Consider the following 20,010-nt stretch of genomic DNA (forward strand, 5'->3'; position numbering starts at 1 on the left):
TATCTCCTTTCAATCAAACACTCTTTCCTCCAATTTAACTTCAGTGCTCAGAAAGAGATTAACCATCTACTTTATTAGATATTACCAAAAACTTGGATCTTCTATGACATAAACGGAATGTTTCTCTTTTTATTTAGACATTCTTTTATTGTGCAGTCATACCATGAGGCTGGCCAAAATGTGCCAGGGTGGATGCAGCCTTGGAAAATGACAGGGCTTAGTAAATAACTACAAACAGATGTCAAATGGGCAAAATGAAAACAGGAAGACTAAGTGAGTAAATTCAAGATTAATTAGCTATAATCATTCCTCCTGATAATCTCATGTATTTTAATAGAGTATTTTTTAATGCTTATTTATTTTGAGAGAGACAGAGACAAAGCACCAGTGGGGAGAGGGGCAAAAAGAGAGGGAGAGAGAGAATCCCAAGCAGATTCTGCTCTGTCAGCACAGAGTCCAACACGGGGCTTGATCTCCACAATTTGTGGGATCGTGACCTGAGTGGAAATCAAAAGTTGGATGCTTAACCAACTGAGCTACCCAGGGGCCCTTAGTATTTTCATATTCACTTGACAATTTGATCTTTATAATTTTCATGTGAAGATTTGTAATTTTCCTGCATGTCCTTAGTTCTACATGCCATTCTCCCATGCATAAGATATTACTTGTCATTCTAGCTTCACTGCAGTATTCTTTGTACCCCTTATGTCTTTATATCTAAAAAGAGTGGCACATATTTTATAGACTTGTAATCATATACTGTTATAATTATGCTTTATGGAGTTATGTATGAATCCTGATTATTTTATACATTTGTCCAGCTCATTACTGTAAGTTGAAGGAGGGCAGAGAATGCCTATCAAAGTGTTGGTCACACAGTAAGAACTAAAAATGGCTTTGGTAAAAGACAGAAAAAGCTAAGGGAAGAAAAAAAAAAAAGAACAGTGAAATAAAATTTATACACCTATGATTTAATGTTTAAAAGTAGTTCTGGGGCACCTGAGTGGCTCAAATGGTTAAGTGTGCAACTCTTGATTTTGTGTCAGGTCATGATTTCAGGATTATGAGTTTGGGCCCTGCTTAGGGTTCAGTGCTGACAGGGTGGAGCCTGCTTGCAATTCTCTTTCCCTCTCTGTCTCTCTCTCTCTCTCTCTCTCTCTCTCTCTGCCCTTCCCCCTGCTTGTGCTATCTTTCTCTCTCTGAAAATAAATAAATATACCTAAAAAAAAAGTAGTCCTAAACAAACAAAATCTGGTGACATTTACAAATAAAATAGTTGTTTTCCCAACACAATAATTTCTGTAAATATATTTAAATTTTTTCTGAATCATAGAACATTTAGACTATACACAATTATACCAAATTATTGAGATAATATGTGATAGGTAATTTTAGAAAGAATACAAAGTATATACATTGTTAGTTTGGGCATATAAATCACATCTCCAACATTGGAAATTAAAATATGAAATGGAAAACCACAAACTAGAATTTTTGAGTGGTTCTCTTTTTTTTAACCACACTGTAACATAGTTATTATAATAAGGATTTTAATTACAAGTAATTTAAGTTTATTAGATTATTATTTGAAAATTTATGATAATTAACAAATGAAAGACATTTCTGCAAAATTGTCTTAAAGCCTCACACCCACCACCAAATCCACAATTTTAATCCAGATCTGAGAGTAATTAATGAAATTATAATGAGATTTGTAAACTTGATGGTGATTTTAAATTTACACAAAACACTGAATGTTAAAAAAAAAAAAAAAAAAAACTATCAGTGCTTTCTAAAGAGCATTTAAACTTATCCAAGTTCATTAAAGGCATATTACGTTTCCATTTTTATCATGGTGGAAAGAGAAAAAAAGTGTTTTAGTTTTCATTGCTCTTTGTTTTCCCATTTAGGAGAAAAAGAAAGCTAGTTCAAGTTATATTCGTTGTAAATATATCACTGAAATGCTAGGAATTAAAAAAAATGTTATGCAAATATAATCTGGTACAGGAATATATACATGTGTATGGGGTGTTTATATACATACAACACATCATATACATATATATATGGAACTTCATACTGTATATATTTTATAATATATGTATTTAATTGTATGTAAGGAATTTTGAGAAGGGAATAAAATTTTGAAAATTACTGTGAATAAATGTAGTTCAGAGGAAGATATCAGGATTAATTTTACACCGTGAAATTATGTTTTATCAGTATTGGCATGTTTCTCAAGTACTTAGTTTCTAGTTGAAGAGAGGTAATGAGGTAATGGGAAGAGGGCCAGTACCAAAGATGAGTAGAAGTCCTCTCCTAAGGGCTCATTGTACCTTGTACATGATTTAAGGGTCTTGTACATTTTAGGGGTTCCACTCTCCAGAAAAGGGTTTCTACAAAAAAGGAAGACATATTTTTAATAAAAATATCAATTGGTCTTAGAGTTATAGCTTAGCTAATTTTTGTCTTTCTATTGATTATTAGCATTACTATTATGCTATTATAATTCATATTGTTTATAAAAGCATCCAGGATAAAAATGTAACAAATTTTGGAGATATAATTTTTTTGCATTATAAATCTAGTATTTTTATATTAATTGGTATTTTCAAATTGCTCTAATTTGCTAAAAAATGACATTGGGGATAACAGGATAGTTTTATATAGCTTTCAATTTATTTGAAGTCAACTTTTAAGAATAATATATATTCAGGAAAAAATAGAATAACTTATATTCAAAAATTAGAAGCTTAAAGTTCAGTTGAATTATTCATTTAAGTAAACATTTTTTCCCTAAAGTCTACCTTTTTTTACTGTAAAAACCAACATGTAATTTGTTTGTAATTATTCAAAATAAGATGTTTTCTATCTTAATGTATTGCCTACATCCTCATGCTTTTGTCGAAGTTCCAATATGTATTTTGATTTCATGTCATATCAGTACTTGAAATAGCAAATGTGGTGTACTAAATCACAGACATGAACACCAAAGATAGTCCCAGGCACAGCACACGAGTATAAAAAATATTTAACAGTAATTCTGTTGGACAAAATAAAGCATGCTATCGATGTCTGAATCCACTATGCTATCATTTGAAGCTGTTAGCATTTTCTCTATCAAAATATTTGAATTACATAGTATTATCTTTATTTTCTTTATTTTTTTATTTCTTTGGGTTAGATTACTTTTTGAGTCTAAGGCATAGATAGATCTGTAAAATATATTCTAGTTCACGGCAATAAATATGCCACAGAGAATTCCCATTGAAATTTAACACTCACTGGAATTCCAGAAAATATTCATATATGCTAGGCACTTATGTTCTAAACCCTCCGTATAATCTTTGCAACAACTTGATTAGGTAAACTTTGTTGCTACTCTCACTGTGCAGATGAAGGAATTCAGACCCAGAGGTTACATCACTTGTAAGTATCACATAGCTAACAAATTCCAGAAATGAGTTTCAAACTCAGACTAAGGCATGATTTTACACTTTACCATACACTGTTTCTTTAGTTCCCATTCTTCATATACAAGCATAGAAAGGAGTAAATACAGATTTTGTGGAGGCCTTAAATTGATATAATTTTGGTGGGTCCACACTAAGAAAAGGAATACAAAATTTCCAATAATATAGTAGTTATGAAAACAAATATTTAGTTAAGATGATAAATCACAGCAAATATATTAAAGATGAAAATACCAAAAAAAATCACAGAATTCAGAATAATAAAACAATATATTCATTAATTAACTGTCTGGTATCTACTGTCTTATGTTTTACTTCACAATTTTTGATCATCACTTTATGGGACAAAGATTTCATAAATTATTTTCACATAGATAATAAAAAGGTAATTTAGTACTGCCACTGGCATTGTTGAAGTATGTTTGATAATTTGTAGTCATAAAGCATCCTACTTTACACATAGACACATGCTTATATTGCAGTACTATTTCAGGTTTTTTTGCTTTCTATCAAAGAAATGTGGGTAATTTAATACTGTACTAGTCTTTCCTCACTTTCATCAGTGCAGTTAGAAGCAATAAACCAACCCCTTTATACTCCTTATTTTGGCTGTAATATTGTAAGAGAGCAAATATTGATGACCCAGCCCTTGCTTTCAACTGATTCTCAATTGCAGGTAGCAAAAGTTGTTATTTTAGTAACTCTTACGCCATGAAATATCAGTGGAAGCAGGATAAGTAATGCCATTAAATCTAACCAGATTACATAATGAATTATAGAAAACCCCAAATCAATTTAGAAAACTCCTTTTTAATATTCTTCTCTGAAATGACCTCCAGTACCAAAATCTGTATGCCAGGATTCAGCCAGAGCAAGAGAACTAGCAGGATAGATCCATATCTAAAGATATAGATATGTGCATATGTAGTCATATATAGATATAAAAATGTTATTTATAGTCATATATACACAATATATGATAAATAGAATAATATACTTAACATAGATATACATATATGTAACATAATACATATACATATACATAACAATATATACCTAAATATACAGTCATATATAGATATAAATATTTTATATCTATAAACAAATATATTCTATAAATAAAATATTTATATCTATATATGACTATGTATACAGATATGTGCAGAAAGATACATCCATGTGCATAGTCATATATATATAAATATTTTAAATGTATTTTAAGTTGTAAATAAATATATCTATAAATATATTCATACATGTCTATATCTTTCTGTAATCTATCATTTATCTATCAATCATACATCATCTATCATCTATCTCCTATCGTCTACCTATGTATCTATCCATCTATCTGAAACATTTTATTAGAATGACTCCGTGTACACACTTGGATTTCCATTGGATATTCTTTTCTGTTTTGTCAAAGATGAGTTAACCATATAGTTGTGGGTCCACTTCTGGTTTCTCTTTTCTGTTCCATTAATCTATGTGTCTGTTTCTGTGCCAGTACCATACTGTTTTGATGACTACAGCTTTGTACTATAACTTAAAGTCCAAAATTGTGATGCCTCCAGTTTGCTTTTCTTTTTCAAGATGGCTTTTGCTACTCAGGGTCTTTCGTGGTTCCATACGCATTTTAGGATTGCTTGTTCTACCTCTGTAAAAAAATTCTGGTGGTATTTTAATAGGGATCGGATTAAATGTATAGATTGCTCTAGGTAGTACAGACATTTTAATAATATTTGTTCTTCCAATCCACAAACAAGGAATAATTTTTTTCTATTTCCTTGTGTCTTCTTCAATCTCTTTCATAAGTGTTCTCTAGTCTTCAGAGTACGGATCTTTTATCTCTTTGGTTAAGTTTATATCTCTTTGGTTAAGGTATCTTATGGTTTTTGGTGCAATTATAAATGGGATCAATTCCATGATTTCTCTTTCTGCTGCTTCATTATTGGTGTGTGGAACCCATTTCTGTACATTGATATGTATCCTGCAACTTTACTAAATCCATATATCAGTTCTAGAAATTTTTTGGGAGAGTCTTTTGGGTTTTCTACCTAGAGTATCAAATCATCTGCAAAGAGTGTAAGTTTGACTTCGTTGACCATTTGGATGCCTTCTATTTCTTTTTGTTGTCTGATTGCTGAGACTAAGACTGTTAGTATTATGTTAAATAACATTGGTGAGTTTGGACATTCCTGTATTCTTCCTGAACATAGAGGAAAAGCTCTCAGTTTTCCTCAATGAGGATGATATTAGCTGTGGGTCTTTCATATATGGCCTTTATGATATTGAGGTATGTTCCCTTTATCTTGAAGGTTTTAATCAAGAACCGGTGCTATATTTTGTTAATAGCTTTTTCTGCACCTATTGAGAGGATCTTATGGTCCTTATTCTTTCCTTTATTAATGTGGTGTATTATTGATTTGTGAATGTTGAACCACTCTTGCAGCCCAAGAATACATCCCACTTGATTGTGTGAATGATTCTTTTAATGTACTGTTGGATTTGATTTACTAGTATTTTGTTGAGAATTTTTGCTCCAAGTTCATCTGAGATATTGGCCTGTAATTCTCTTTTTGGTTGGTTTTTTGTCTGGTATTGGAATCAAGGTAATGCTGGACTTTAGTACGAGTTGGGAAGATTCCTTTATATTTCTGTTTTTTGGAATAGTTTAAAAATAGGTATTAACTCTTATGTAAATATTTGGTAGAATTCTTCTGTGAAGCCATATGGCCCTGACTTTTTTTCTTGGGAGTTTTTTGATTACTGAAACAATTTCTTTGCTGTTTTTTGTTCTGTTCAAGTTTTCTATTTCTTCCTGCTTCAGTTTTGATAGTATATATGTTTCTAAGAATTTATCCATTTCTTCCAGGTTGTGCCAAGTTGGTGGCATACAGTTTTTCATAATATTCTCTTATTATTATTTGTATTTCTGTGGTGTTTGTTGTTATTTATTCTCTTTCATTTTTGATTTTATTTGGGTCCTTTCTCCTTTCTTTTTGATAACTCTGGCTAGAGATTTATCAATTGCATTATTTTTTTCAAAGATCCAGCTCCTGGTTTCATTGATCTGCTCTATTTTGCTTTTAGTTACTGTATAACTTATTTCTACTTTTTATTATTTACTTTCTTCTGCTGGCTTTGGGCTTTGTTTATTGTTCTTTTCCTAGCCCCTTTTTTTCTAAATTTTTGTTTTAATGTTTTTATTTATTTTTGAGACAGAAAGAGACAGAACACGAGCAGGGGAGGGTCAGAGAGAGAGGAAGACATAGAATCCGAAGCAGGCTCCAGGCTCTGAGCTGTCAGCACAGAGCCCAACTCAGGGCTCAAACTCATGGACTGTGAGATCATGACCTGAGCCAAAGTCGGACACTCAACTGATTGAGCCACCTAGGCGCCCCTTCTATCTCCTTTATGTGTAAGATTAGGTTGCATATGTGAGATTTTTCTTGCTTCTTGATGTAGGCCTATATTACTATATACTTCTCTCTTAGGACTGCTTTTACTGCATCCCAAACATTTTGGGCCATTGTGTTTTCATTTTTGGTTTTCTCAAAATATATTTTGTAAATGTTTATTTATTCATTTTGAGACAGAGAGAGAGCATGAGCAGTGGGATGGGCAGAGAGAGAGGAGAGAGAGAATCCTAAGCAGGCTCCATGCTGTTGGATCTCACCAACCATGAGATCATGATCAGGATGAAATCCAGAGTCAGAGCTTAACTGGTTGAGCTACCCAGGCACCTCTCCATGTATTTTTATTTCTTCTTTCATTTCCCACCTGACCCATTCACTTTTTAGTAGCATGTTCTTTAACCTCTGTGTATTTGTGGTCTTTCCAATGTTTTTCCTGTGGTTGACTTTTAGTTTCATTGCATTGTGGCCAGAGAAGATGCATGGTATGATCTTAATATTTTTGTATTTGTTGAGTCCTATTTTGTGACCTAATATGTGATCTGTTCTGGAGAATGTTTCATGTGCATTTGAAAGAATGTGTATTCTGCTGTTTTAGAATGAAGTGTTCTGAATGTATCTGTTAAGTCCATCTGGACCAGAGTGTCATTCAAAACCACAGTTTCCTTTTTGATTTTCTGTTTGAATGATCTGTCCATTGATGTAAGTGGAATGTTAAAGTCCCCCACTATTATTGTCATATTATCAATTTGTTCTTCTTAATTGTTTGTTCCTAATTGTAATATGTTTGGGTACTCCCATGTTGAGTGCATAAGTATTTACAAATTGTTATATCTTCTTGTTGGATATTCCCTTTTATGACTATACAGTGTCCTTTTTTGTCTCTTGTTATGGTCTTTGTTTTAAAGTCTAGTTTGTCCAATATAAGTATTCCTACTATAGCTTTCTTTTGACATCCATTTGCATGATAAATGTTTCTCTATCCCCTCATTTTCAATATGCTGGTGTCCCTAGGTCTAAAATGAGTGTCTTGTAGGCAGCATATAGTCTTTTTTTTTTTTAATCCATTCTGAAATGCTATGGCTTTTTATTGGAGCATTTTGTCTAATTATATTCAAAGTAATTATTGATAGATATGAATTCCATTTAATTACTTGTTTTGTCATTATTTTATGAGATTTTCTCTGATCCTTTGTTGTCTTTGTCACTTTTGGTCTCTCTTTTGCACTCAAAGAGTCACTTTTAATATTTCTTGCAGGGCTGGTTTAGTGGTCATGAATTCCTAGTTTTTGTTGTCTGAGAAACTCTTTATCTCTACTTCTATTCTGAATGATAGCCTTGATGAATAGGGTATTCTTGGCTGCATATTTTTCCCATTTAGCACTTTGAATATATCATGCCACTCCCTTATGGCTTGCCAAATTCCCTTTGAAAAATCTCCTGCTAGTCTTATGGGTCTTTTCTTATCAGTTACTGGCTTCTTTTGTCTTGCTGATTAAGATTTTTTTTTCTTTTTCACAATATTTTGAAAATTTAATTATAGTATGTCTTGGTGTCAGCCTGATTTTGTTGATTTTGGGGGAAGTTCTTTGTGCTTCATGGATCTGAATGTCTGTTTCCTTCCTCAGATTAGGAACTTTTTAGCTATTATTTTTTTAATGGTTTTTTTTGGCCCCATTTTCTCTCTTGTTCTGAGACTATAATACAAATTTTATTACATTTGATGGAATCACTGAGTTCCTAAGTGTATTCTCATATGGAATAATTCTTCTTTCTCTCTTTTGTTCAGCTTTATTTTTTTCCATTATTTTCTCTTCTAGATCAGTAATTAGTTCCTACGCTTTCTCCAGCCTGCTATTTATTGCATCAAGGTTGTTTCCAGTCTCATTTATTGCATCTTCATCTCTGATTGATTCTAACACTTTTATCTCTGTAGTAAGGGTCTTACTGATGTCTTCTCTTCTCAAACCCAATGAGTATCCTTATGATTGTTGCTATATTTAAAATTTTTTAAATGTTTATGTATTTATTTTGAAAAAGAAAAAGGGGGATCACAAGGGGGAAGGGGCAGAGAGGGAGGGAGAGAATTCCAAGGAGGCTCCAAGTTGTCAGTGCAGAGCTGGATGTGGGGCTCGATCTCATGAACCATGAGATCATGACCTGAGCTGAAATCAAGAGTTGGATGCCTAACCGACTGAGCCACCCAGGTGTTCCATGATCTCCATGATGGCTCCTTTAAATTCCCCACGAGGCATGTTGCTTATATCTGTTTGCTTAGATCTTTGTCCGTGGCCTTAATTTGTTCTTTCATTTGGGAAAAATTCTTCTCTTGGTATTTTGTCTACATCTCTGCTTTCTTCTCTGTGTTAGAAAAGACAGTTCTGTCTCCTTCTCCTGAAAGTAATGGCCTTATTAAGAAGAGATCACAGAGTACCCAGGGGCCTTCATTTCAGGGATTGCCTCTGATGTGTGCTGTGTGTGCTCTGTTGTTGTGTTGTGGCTGCTCTATCCTTCAGGACAGTCATCTGCAGAGGCTCTCCTTGTCTGCTGTGGACAGTGTTGGGTCCCGGGACTGAATGTGGTGAGTTTTAACTAGATGTGCTCTGATTTGCTTGTGAAATGAGATCTGGCACCAACACCACCAGTGTTTCAGCCCAGCATAACACTGTGGCAGGGAAATATGGTGTGGGTAGGGGTTTGTACTAGTCTTCTGGGGGAGGAGCCTGCCACACTGGGCCTGAGGCACACTTGACAGAGAAGGACAGTCCTACCAGAGTGCAGGGGGGGATGGGGCTTGGTGTAGCAATTTAGGCAGCCAGTGTTCAAGTTGTGCTACTTGCGGCAGGTGGCTCTGTGTTTATGCTGAGGAAGTACTAAATATATTCTAGTCAGGTTCTTTGATATATGCGTATTATAGAGAAAAAGAGAATGGTCTGTGAAGACTAGTTAACAGTCTCTGCTTATATAGACTATGTTACTTAACCAATATCACACAGCTAGAATATGTCCAACTGTAGATAGGAATTCAAATCTACCTGATTTTTCATGCTGTGCTATTAACTCTACAAATGGCTGAAAAATGAACCAAGAATTTGTATTTGAGTTATAACTTGCCATAATGTATCTTATAGGTGCCTTTCCAACCAGTAGCTTTTTAAAGAAAAATATTTAAGTTAGTAAATATTTCTGGGATTTAGTAGTTAACCCTGTTCCCATAAAAAATGGAAAATATTTAATAAGATATTTAATTAGCCTTTTTAAAATATATTTTAATAAAATAAAAATAATTTGTTAACTGGAAATTTATAGGCAATAAAGATGATTTAATCTCAACAGTCAGATACATTGTTTCAGAAAATAATTAGTTTTTTTTAATACTTATCATTTTACTTAATTCAAAATAAGTGTGATAAATAAGGGGAGAAGAATGATGGTTAAATGATAAAAATTTCATAAAAAATGACATAAATAGTGATACCTCATAGGCAGTATAAAGTTACCTGTATATTAAAGTCACAGACACTTGATTTTTCTAGAATTATACTGAATCTGCTAACATTTGCACGCTTGTCTCTCTGAATCAGTTTGTTTATATCTTTACAAAATACGTAAGCTTCTTCCTCTAGAATATCTAATTCTCATCCTATTTTTTTGGATATGAGCAAGAGAATACTTCCAATAATTTCATTTTATTTCTGGTCAACGTCTAGCATCTTCTCAGTTTTCTTCCACAGATTTATCTTCCCAAAGTTCATAATTACTGCTGCTCTGTGTACCGCTAAGCTCGAGTAGTAAACATTTGGGTGGAATTTACCCTTGTGGGCTAAGATGTTGACACAGACATATGTGAGATCCCTGTGGGGCTAGATAAGACTCAGTATGGACCAGGGTTAGGAAATGGCTCTTCCTTCCCTGCTTCCATGAAAAAAGAGGGATCCAGTAAATCAATCTAGGTAATACACTATTACATAAACTATCAGATAAATTTATCAAGGGACAATAATAAAGCATATTTAGTAGTATATAACATTTATATATTTGTAACATTTATACACTTATATTTTTGGATATATGATATGTAAATCTATTTTTGAATTCTTGTGCAAGACCCTGCAAAGGTTAGGATTAGGCCTGCCTCATATTTTTCCAGGATGGAAGAAATTTAATTTCTTTTGTTAAAAGAGCACTTCTATATTTTTATGGCTCTGTGAAGTTATTTCTCCTAAAATATAACCTTTTATTTCCCATCACTTTATTCTTCCCTGTAATTTCCTCAGATATCTACAATTAGCTGACATACCTGTCACAATTGCTATAGGAAACATCTCTTAGATAAGCCTCCAACCCACCCTGACCTTATCATCTTCCTTAAGCACACAAAATTCCACCACTAAGTTCTTCATACACAGAAATTGTAGAGTTGCTCATGATGTGAAGCAGACTATCTTATCTCTACATATTTTTATTATACCATAGTTCTCTTATTCCATGTATTACTTGTTAACTTGTATAATTGTTACCTGCATAGTTATTTTAACCCACCCTCTTTAATGTAAGCTCCTTGAGGGCGTGGACTGTATCTCACCTATATGAGCTCCCCCCCACACACCCAATTTTTTACAATCTCTCTCTTTCCATAGTACACATACACTGTAATTATCATACTCTAGTGTTTATAGATTTCATCAGTGTTAAGCCAGTAGGTGGATGTATAAATCATTTCAGTGGTACTTACTAACCACATTTATATCACATTTAATGTGAATTTTGTCTTTGAAATTTATCTTTTAGAAAATTAAAATTTATTATAAACTAGATTTAGTAGAAAAAACTACAAGAATAGGTCTTGCTTCAAATAAGTTCAATGGAAGTAAATGAAATCTAAAAGCTCTGTGTTGAATTTTTAGAAATCTTATTTTATATCCTTTCTATCTTTTTTTCTTATTTCTAGCACATTACAGAACTCTAAATTAAATTTAACTATGGGTTTTTAGATGTAGTTTATCTCTTGGATGAATCAATTAGCATAATTGATTGGCTTGAGCCAAAAGTATCTGCATTTCACACTCCCCAAATTACTAGTTGCCAAATTATTCTATGGTTAATTAAAATATCATTGGTATGAGACAGTCATGAATATCTTGAAGAGTTGGTTTTTTTAAATAGCATTTTCTTACTGGGAGCTACAACTTTATATTTTTCAGAAATGTATGTGGCTGTGCCTGAGCTAAGTGTAGGATAGATTTTCTGTAAGCTTGAATGGTAATTGTTAGAATCATTTTCTTCCACTAAATTCATTAAAGAGAAGATTTAGTCATTATGGTTTTGTTTTTGCAAATCAACCCTATAGTAAATAATGGTTTGTTTTAGTTTTAATATGACATAGGCTATTTATATTTAGCATAAATGCCTTATGTAATCCACAGAAACTGCCAAAATACTTTAATTATTCAAAAATATTTATAATTATGATGTACACTAGTTATTTAAAGGTAACACTGTGGTGAGATTCTGAAAACCCAGTTGCCAATTCTTCACTGTGTTAATGTGTAGTTTTTTTAAAATAATGGTACTTACAGGGCACCTGAGTGACTCAGTCAGTTAAGTATTCAACTTCAACTCAGGTCATGATCTCGCACTCCATGAGTTCAAGCCCCACGTTATGCTCTGTGCTGACAGCTCGGAGCCTGGAGCCTGCTTCAGATTCTGTGTCTCCCTCTCTCTGACCCTCTCCCATTCATGCTCTTTCTCTGTCTCAGAAATAAATAAAAATTTAAAAAAATATTTAAAAAAATAATGGTACTTACTCTAAGGATTATTCTGTATGTAAAATGAGATAATACATGCTAAGTGTGTAATTGTGTTATTTATTTAATTAACACTAGTCCAACAGTATTTCTCTGTTAATTTCATTATTTTTTTTACCTCTCTAGTTTTCATATTCCTTACAGTAACATGAAGGTTAGTACTGATTAATCTTTAAAGTTCTCTTTTCTCCTGAAATTCTATTGTGACATGATCTATATAAATGTTAGCTTATTATCTGTTGAAGGGATAGTGAGAGATAAGTCTCTGAATCTTTTCTTCTGTCTGATGGCAGAGGTCACTTTTTCCTATTGCTAAATATTCTCATGGATCTCAGAATAACATTTTATAACCTATAGTTTTATGAATATTTTACCAGAATAAAATTTACATTTATGAAATCCGATCAATTAGCATTTAGTCAGGAAATAACACTTAGTTTCAGTGACTGTGTTTTATTTTGCTGTTCTAGAAAACTTTATTACAATTTAAAATGCCTCGTCTCATTTGCTTAGTATGAAAATGATGGTGAACATGTGGGAGAGTTGAGATTGCTACTTGGTTCACTTCTACCTATTAAACTAAAAATCCTCCAAAACACGAATTTATTCAACAGCTACTCCAGAAGCTACTACATCCAACATGTTTTGAATGATATTTTGTAAGACAAATATAAGAATATTACAATGGACCTAAAGAAAAGTGACAGGGGTTAGACATGTAACTGGAGAGGTTTCCCAACCCAGATTAGAAATGTTTTTTCACTCTGATGTGAGAAAATTGATAAAGGGGAAAGGAATAAATAAGGTAACCTAAGAAAGATGACACAAATGGGGTACCCCATCACACAGAAAAATCAATAAGAATTTGTTTGTATAGCAGCAATGTACTTTATATACTCTAGGAAGAGGTCATGTATAACAAATCTCCATAAGTGTTACCTAGGATACTGGCAATGGAAGAATAACTATGCTGGGATAGATTCTAGGGTGTTTTCAGTGCATTCTGATGTTTTCTTTTTCTCCATATGAGAGGAATTAAAGACTATGCCAAATGAAGATGGGCTTAGAGGATGATGAAATCAATTAAGTTCCTAGAATCATATACTTTAAGAAGGACAACCAAAATCAAATTAAATTTTATCTTGCAGGATTAAGATCAGGAATTGTGATCTTTATGAAAAAACTCAACAATTTAATGATGTTAATGGTATAGTAGAAAGTCTGGGAGTCAAGACAATGAGCTTATTACTCTAGAGTAAGCAACTTATCCTCTTTGATCCTTACTATAAAACTTACAAAATTGAGAAATCTTAAAATGCCCCTGAACCCTAAAACATTGTTTCTTTGGAGACCAAGATCAAATTGCAATTAACATCCCCTGCATCCACTTCAGTATTTTTCCTTACACCCCTCTAAGATTAGAATATAATCAATTTTTATTATCAGTGTCAAATAACTTAAATAATGTACTTATAGTCTCTTTCTATGATCTATGAGCAAAGGTAACAATTTTTGTGTTCATATATTCATTAGTATATCTTCATTTTTATTAGTTCAATATAGTTAGGACTTTTATTAAAAATAAACTAAAAGACAAAGGATAAGTTTAAACTAATATATATGAGAGAGATGTAGTCATGATTTAAAGAGCAACAACCGCAAAATCTGCGTGAGAAGAATCATGGGGAGAACAAGAGAAGCAGGGAATATTTCTGTGTCAGAGAAGAATCATAGAATGTGGAATAGAGTGTACATTTGCTAACGTGCTGAAGTACAAATGTATCTGGAAGTTATTCTGCCTACTTTGAAGCTTTGGACTGTCTGGCATGGCTACAACGATCTCATGAGGGATCCCTTATAAATGGATAATGCAAATTGTACCAAATTATCTTACTACAACTTAATGATTAGACTAGGAAACATTGTTGGACCTCAAAACAGCCACCTCTTACTCTGACCAGCAGACTACATAATCATCCTGCAATTGAGTTGCCTTTAAAACAGTTACCCGTGAAGTTAATGAAATAATTTTGCAGGAGAATTTAATATATTCTCACATTATGAGGTTCTGAGATCATGAGGTTGGCTGTTTACTTTCAGAACACTGAGAACAGAAACCATTCCATCTTTTTGAATATTCTGAGTATCAAGGGACTTCCTAAGGTAGAATTCACCTATGATTTTATATAGACTACATAAACACACAGAGAAAGAGTAACCTTAAAGCAAAACAATGAATCAGAAAACATATGAAGTCATAAGGTGCAAGAAGTAGAATTTATCAGGAAATGTACTGACACAAAGTCAAATAACATGGCTGAAAAAGAAGAAATTGTAAGGAAACTATAATTAAAAATCCAGGATGGAATGTTCTCCAACATAATCTGAATATATGGTCTTGCTTTCCCACATAGACATCCTTCCCCTACTGGGGCTCTTGTAAAGCCTGTGCCTCCCAGTCTTATCTAACAGCATGGGTCTGAATTGTTTGGGAAATAAGAGTAAAGGAAAACTTAGATATTATCTGAAACCCTTTTGTGTTTTTATTCCTCTGAACCTCTGAACCAACTTTCTACCTGAAGTCCTTCTTCTGTCTTCTCTTTCACTTTTCTAAACCCCATGCATCTGTTGACACCAAGTACCAATGTCAGGGTCAAAAAGTAGTCTCTTTAGAAATGTTAATAGAAACCTAATTTTTTTTTATATTTGTCTTATTTAATTGGATAAAGTTTGATTAATATATTAGAAAATAGAATACTTCTGTAATTGTGGAATCTAAATATTTTCACCTATTGCTGTTGGTTAAATTGTATTTGCATATATGTAATACATTCAGTAATTAAAACATCTACACTTAAATAAACTTTTTAAGTTTATTTATTTATTTTGAAGAGAGAGAGAGAGAGAGAGAGTGCATGAGCGGGGGAAGGCAGAGAGAGGCAGAGAGGGTGAGAGAGAATCCCAAGCAGGCTCCACACTGTTAGCATGGAGCCCGATGTGGGGCTCCGACTCATGAGACATGAGATCATGACCTGAGCCGAAATCAAGAGTCAGATGCTTAAATGACCAAGCTCCCTAGAATTAACACTCTTCTTTATCTGTGGGCAGACTATATGCAACTCCATATGCATCTCCCACCCTTGAATTCGGACTTAATTACATGAGTTAATTTGGACAATGAAATGTTAGTTAATATAATGCAAATAGATGTTCAAAATGTGTGTGTGCAGTCAGTATGCACACTACTAAGAAAGTATGAGCTTTTAGGTCACCGCCATTACCAAGATAAATTTCTTCCAGGTAGCTGTTGCTTTTCCAACATGGGCTGCAAAATTAAAATTCATAGTAGACCAGAACATAAATGGCAATGAAAAGTAGGCAAGAAAGTCAAATTATGGCTGACCATAGACACATGAAAAGGAAAATTTAATTGTTAGATGCCACTGAGATTCGGTGACTGTTTATTAAGCAATCACTAATATGTAACATTCCTCTGCTAAGTAAATAAAGGGCTTGAGAAAATCAGTCCTATAGATAAAAATAAAATAGTGATAAAGTCTAGGAATGAAGATGGTAAGGTAGAAATAAAATTTAAATAAGGGAGTCAGGAATGGTTTTATGTTGATGGTTTTATATTGATTGGAGGCTATTGAGGAAATGAGCCATGTACATATCAGTGGAGATGTAATTCCATGCCAAAAGATGAGTAAGTGCAAAGGTCCTGCAACTAGAATGTGCCAACCACACTTAAGGAATAGCAAAGGGCTAAGGAGGGTAAGGAGACAGACTCTAAAGGCATTAGATTCACTCTGAATTACATGGGAAGTCACTGGATGATTCTCAAACTGTATTAATGAAGTAGAAGATGAGATTTACCTTTTGAAAGAATTACTTTATCTGCTTTGTAGAGAATTGGCTGAAGGATGAAAAGCTAGAGTTTCAGCAACCAGGATGGTTAGGAGGCTATTGCAATAATTCAGAAGAGAGTTAAAGATAGCTTAAAGAAAAGTTTAGAAAAGGAGGGGTGTTACAGATCAGAAATCTTCAGTTTCTGTACATTTTGAAGGTTCATTTGAGAATATTTGCTGATTAATTTTGATGTGAAAATTGAAAGGACTGATATTATTGCTAAACTGTCCAGAAAAACTGTAAAGTTACTACCCACCAAGACAGGAAAGACAGTTTAGGGAGTAGCAACAACAGAAGTCACACATTTAAAAACATTTAACCTAGCATAAGTTCAAGGGATATGTATGTGATAGGATATTGAGTAGAGAATTTTCCTTATGCCCTGCAAAACAGCACTGGAGTCCATAGTCATACGCAATGAACTCTAGATTCACATATTTTGTAAAAGTCTACTCATAAATAGAGCCAGGAACTATCTTCCAGGGCTTACAAAATCAGATCAAACCATGCCTTTCACAATAGACTCCTTTTCCCCTCACTCTCCTATTCCATCACGCACCCCTTTAGTGTATGTAATCAAATCACTAAGGAGGGGGAGAAAAGGGAGAAAGTCCTGTGCTATCACTGATGGTAAATAAAATGGTTTTACTTACGCTTGTTTTTGGGAAAGAAGTGAGATTCTTTCCTCACCAAGCAGAGTAAACATTTATAAGTATAGATCCACCTTATAGACATAGAAATTGAAGGTTTCTTCAAGGTAGGAGACTGGTATCTTATTTTATGACAGGAAGATAACTGCACCTTAAGTCTCAAAATATTTATGCTACTATATGGGAACTCTTTGGGCAATTTGACACATGTTCCTGGACTCAGTGTTTAGTGCCTTTGTTGTTGTTGTTGTTGTTGTTGTTGTTGTTGTTAATTGAAGACAATGTAGCTTGAGATAGAAGCCTAAAGCAAACAATCAAGAAGAATCTAGAAGTGCCTGGGTGGCTCATTTGATCAAGGGTCTGACTTTGGCTTAGGTCATGATTTCATGGTTTGTGAGTTCATTGCCCCTGTCAGGCTCCAAGCTGACCGTGCAGAGCCTGTTTGGGATTCTCTCTGCCCCTCCCCAGCTTGTGCATGTTCTCTCTCTCTCTCTCTCTCTCTCTCTCTCTCTCTCAAAACAAACAAACAAACAAACAAATAAATAAATAAACTTAAAAAAGAAAGAATCTATGGCATCTCTGCAAAAAAAAAAAAAAAAGGCAGTGAGAACTACCTAGTGGTTCCTTTGACTCCATCTTTGGGCATGGAGGTTAGAGATGGCTCATAGGACTGTCCAAGGGTCTGCTGTGCCAGTAAAAATGGCACACTACCCAGAGATGACTTATAATCGACTACTACTAGAGCCATATTAGACAAAGATGCTCCTTTATAAAGAGCTCCTCACAGAGGGAACAGAGCAAAGCTTAACATTGTTCCTAGAATTTGATCATGGTGGGCTGAAGCCATTAGTAGGAGGCATAAAAAAAACAAGCCAGAATGAAAACATAGATATCTTCTTACTAAACAAAATGAACAGATTATAAATGAAGTTACCTGCCTCTTCTATTATGCTTTTCAACTTCAGTCCCATAGTTATAAGATTCTTCAAAACAGAGAGAAAGACTGTATCTCAGAATCAGACCATGATACCCACTCTCTTCATATGCTAGGTTCTGGGTTAGGAGGAGGAGAAGTAAAAGTGGCCATTCTCTTCTTTCCAACTCCAACTGCTATCAGAAACTGGGTACTTCTGAGGGAAGTGGATTGCATATGATTAAATCAATTGCTAAGATTGGGTTTTTAAACATAATTGTTTTTAATACTTAATATGAAAGAGTGAATAATTATCTGAGATTATCCAGATACATATTTATAGATCAGAAAGTAGAGACTTAATGTTCATAGTTGAAAGTTATGATAGGAGAAAAAAATTCTAAACTCTAACTTCTTTACTTAGGTCAGAACTTTGTAAATCATAACATATACCTTAATATAGATTGTATTTCTGCATTTGAATAATCTCCTATATTATTCCTTGCTGTAATGTAGTTGTAAGGGAAAACATAATAATTATGTCTCTTAGCCCTTCAAAAGATATCTGCAGCAGTAACAAATTTAGTGCTTTCCTAAAATATTAATGTAAAAATTACATTTAATGAGAAATGCCCTCTCCTCTGAATTTACACAAATTTTGTGAGGATGCAAAGCGATAGTCTTCACAGAACTAGAATAAAAAATCCTAAAATTTGTACGGGAACACAAAAGACTTAAAATAGCAAAACAATCTTGAAAAATAAAAGCAAAGCTGGAGGTATCACAATTCCAGAGTTTAAGCTGTATTACAAAACTGTAAGCAACAAGATAGTATGGTACTGTCACAAAAACAGACACATAGATCAATGGAACAGAATATAAAACCCAGACATGGCCCCATAAATGTATGACCAATTATCTTCGACAAAGCTAGAAAGAATATATCATGGAAAAAGAGACCGTTGATTCAGCAAATGGTGTTGAGAAAACTGGATGGCAACATGCAGAAGACCTTTCACCAATAGATGACATATCTCATATTGAACTATTAGTAATGTCCCAAGACAATGGAAAACAACAATCTCTATACACTATTCCCTAGTTTTTGAAACTTCATGTTATGCCACTTTACATTTGCAAAAGGCTTACATTAGTACCTTTTTTTTTTTTTTTTTTTTGGCTAACCTAAAGAAATCCAAAGAAACTTCTTTGCTTTTATGAAAAATAGAGGAAAAGGAAAAATAGAGGTCAGTATTTGATTTTTGATTTTTTGGTAGTGAGCCATTAAAGAGACGGTGTATATTCTGAGCAGTGAGAGTGGCCCTGCCAAGCTCTTTATCCAGAAATTACACTCAACATCTCAGTATCAAGCCTCTATCACTTTGAACTGTGTCTGAACATCTGTGCTTTATCTCAATTTTGTATACCTATTTTGTATATCTACTATACTGGATATATTTTGTATATCTATTAGCAAGATGTGTCCTAAAGTATTAAAAAAGCCCAAGAAAGGTTATTTCATAGGATCTGAGAATGTTCAAAATTTTTTTCATATAATTAGTGATAATTGCTTCCTTGCTTTACACCATTTTGCTTATGGAGGTTTTCATAGGAGTGCTCTACTTTCTGATAGTAAAGGAAACCTGTTACCAGCAAGCTAATGTAACACTGAAAATGTAAAGGAAAATATATGAAATAAAAACGATCAACAATTTCAAACTTTAGACGTCAACAACCTCAGTCATTCCTTTATTATAGTTGTGATTTGTTCATTGAAAAAGACATGATTTTAACTATTGATATTACCTGTCAATTTTTAATGTATTGAAGAGACTTCATCTG

The 20,010-nt window shown here is 33.5% G+C and overlaps 1 long non-coding RNA gene across 1 annotated transcript in view; it reads left to right on the top strand.

Annotated features, from left to right (window-relative positions):
- The first annotated feature begins 179 nt into the window (after window positions 1-179).
- LOC122221479 overlaps window positions 180-20,010 on the top strand; it is a 78,575-nt gene continuing 58,744 nt past the window's right edge. The window contains exon 1 of the long non-coding RNA XR_006203243.1: window positions 180-273. This is a non-coding gene — a long non-coding RNA (uncharacterized LOC122221479). The remainder of the gene's footprint in view (window positions 274-20,010) is intronic.

The sequence above is a fragment of the Panthera leo genome, chromosome B3 (genome assembly GCF_018350215.1).
Source record: "Panthera leo isolate Ple1 chromosome B3, P.leo_Ple1_pat1.1, whole genome shotgun sequence".
Taxonomy (NCBI): Eukaryota; Metazoa; Chordata; class Mammalia; order Carnivora; family Felidae; genus Panthera; species Panthera leo.